Source organism: Pteropus alecto, unplaced genomic scaffold (genome assembly GCF_000325575.1).
Source record: "Pteropus alecto unplaced genomic scaffold, ASM32557v1 scaffold24, whole genome shotgun sequence".
In the NCBI taxonomy this organism is placed as follows: domain Eukaryota; kingdom Metazoa; phylum Chordata; class Mammalia; order Chiroptera; family Pteropodidae; genus Pteropus; species Pteropus alecto.
Window position 1 is genome coordinate 27,618,208 of NW_006439192.1, and position 2,857 is coordinate 27,621,064.

The following is a 2,857-nucleotide window of genomic DNA, read 5'->3' on the forward strand; positions in this document are numbered from 1 at the left end:
CAATTACTTTGAGTTCCCTAGAAAACAAAGCCTGTGGCAAAACTTTCAGACCAAGGCTTTATGGGAACATGCAATCCCAGGACAGCAAGAACAAGAAGGAAAAGAGAGGGCGTTCACCAATATAATATAGCATGTCACTGATCCAGCCACAGCTTCACAGCAAAACACAGCCAGTTGGTTGGTTGTGTGGAATGACTTCCAGATAGGCCTTGTGAAATCACCTCACCTCAGAAGAGTCCACAAGGGAGGAAAGGGAGATGAAATATCCTCTGGAGCACATCTCCTATCTTCTATTATGCAGAAGTTTTCCTTCACACTTTCAAGGTGTTTATCCATTATGGTAGCCATAAGGACTCCCAGGCTCCATGTCCTGTGATGAGTTCCTCACATGAGTGGTGAGAGGGCCCAGCCTTCCTAGGGCCAGTCGTTTCGTGTCTTAATGCTGGATTGATGCAGCTCCTGCCAAGGCAAGCACAGCAAAGACCATGGCAGAGCCCAGCTCTTGACAAAGGGATGGAAGAAGGATGGAGATAGCCAGAGATGAAGAGATTTCCATTGTGCAGACAGCTAAGGACATGGGGGACAGGAGAGCAGTGAGAATCTAATATAACAACTTACAAATTTTTATAATTGAAAACCTAACATAAACAGATTTTTTAAAGTTTTATAAACACAAAATTTCATCAGTGCAAACAAACACACACACAACCACCTAATTCATAGTTACTATATGTCAGTAAACAAACTGTAGCCATGTGGCTTGACTAACCATACCTAAAGGAATTTTTACACTGCCTTGGACAAATTCCACCTTTCTGAGTTATGGTTACTAAAAACAAATGTAAAGTGTCTATGCTAGATTAGCACTTCTTTTGTTGGGCAATCCTGATGCTGAACAAGACAAAATTATTTCATCTAGTTTTTATTGAAAGATCTGAACCTGCTATTCATTGATACCCTTTCATTCCAAGATGTTTTAGCAGTCAATGGTGTCAGCATCTTAGGTCCAATTCTGGGGTAACTCTCTCCGTGGAGCAATATTCTTTCTTTTTTGAAATTAATTTATTTTTTATGGTGACATTGGTCAAAGAAATCCAACAAGTTAGCAATATTCTTCAATGAACATATCTGCTGATATTCTTCTTCCATGATTTCTATCTGCATGCTTTTTTACATACACATTCTTTTCCTTATTGGCTTTTTAACTAAACTATTTTTGTATCATATAGTTGTTATTACAATTAACCTAGTAGTTATAGCTATTAAAGTCAAAATTAGTTACAATTAAGTTCATAGCACACCATCCTAGGATTTGTTTTCTCTGGGTTTGAACACTGGAAAAAGAAATCCAGGGTAGATCAAAGGAATCATTGAAATTACTGATCCTGAGGCTAACAAACACTGGTATATGTTGCTGAAGAAAGTTATGAATCACCCTTTCTGTAAATATCTAAACTTCTTAAAGGAATTGACTGCCTCCTATCTAGTGCAGTGTGAGAATCACTACAAGTCTTTTACTTTAAAAAAAAAAACAGTGACAGATGGTTACTAGACTTAGTGTGGTGATCACATCATAAGGTATATAAATGTCAAATCACTATGTTGTACACCTGAAATTGATATAATATTATATATCAACCATACTTTAATAAAAATTTTAAAAACAAAACAGCGATGGATTAGCAGACCATATGTCCTCATAAATTTAGGACTCTGAGGACTTAACTCAAGGCCTCTTTGTGCTCTAAGTTTAAACCTATAAAGCTGCCCTACGGTGGTTTTCTTTACAATAACTCTTCCTTTGCTCTCTGGGAAACATCCAGGTAATGGAGCCCTGAGATCTGTGAATTTAACCTCAGGGCTCTGGGAAAATTCATAAAAATAATGAGTGACAACAAAAGTGTTTTCCTAAGAGCTATGGTTATAGATGTTGTTAAATGTACTCAAGTATCCAAAGTAGCTTCAGTACTTGGCATTTTAAATAAAATATAGTCAATGGATTGAAATGGTAATAGCCTGTCAGTATTCTTGATATAAACAGGAACTGGTACATAAATTACTTTATATGGATATTAGTTCAGAGTCTACTCTGTTACATACTGTTTTTGAACATGTAGAGCAAGATTCAATAAAGTTCACTTAATAAAGATCTGATACCCTGTGTTTTCTTAGCAATCTTTAAGAAATTGCAGGGTCTTAAGATTTGCCTGGGTTACTTGTTAAATATGCCCATCTTACTTTCCACCCCTGGAGATTTTGAGTCAGTGGAACTGTGGTGAGACTTAAAACTATATATTTCAACAAGGATCCCCTCCTTTCAGGTAATTCTGACACAGATTGTTCACAAAGCACACTTTTAAAATAACCAGTGTGGGAATCTATGGCTTGACCCCTACTCTGAAACTTCAGTGGGACTGATGGCTCAACAAGGCACACAAAGGGGAATTTGGAAGGCTAAAGCATTGTGTACCAGACACCTCTTACCGATACTCTTAGGCCTTACTTGTCTCTCACACCTTTGAACTAGCATCTAGTGGCCCATTCTCTGTGGACTCTGGCCAACTTAATGGAGTTGCAATCCATCAGGACTTAATCACATACCTGTTTCTCTCATTTTCACCTCCTGCTACCAGGCTTCGCTGTTGACACCGAGGCATAAGACATTGTGGGACTCACTGGCACCCACATACATATAACCCATGGGTACTAGGGGAATTAAGGTCCCATGAAGCAAAACTTTGATCCAGGGAAATAGAGATGGCAGATAAATTCTTCACCATGCTCCCTCAATGGATAATCCCAAGAGGCAGCCATTTATGTGGTTTCATTGAGATCAAGCAGTTATCATATAATACCT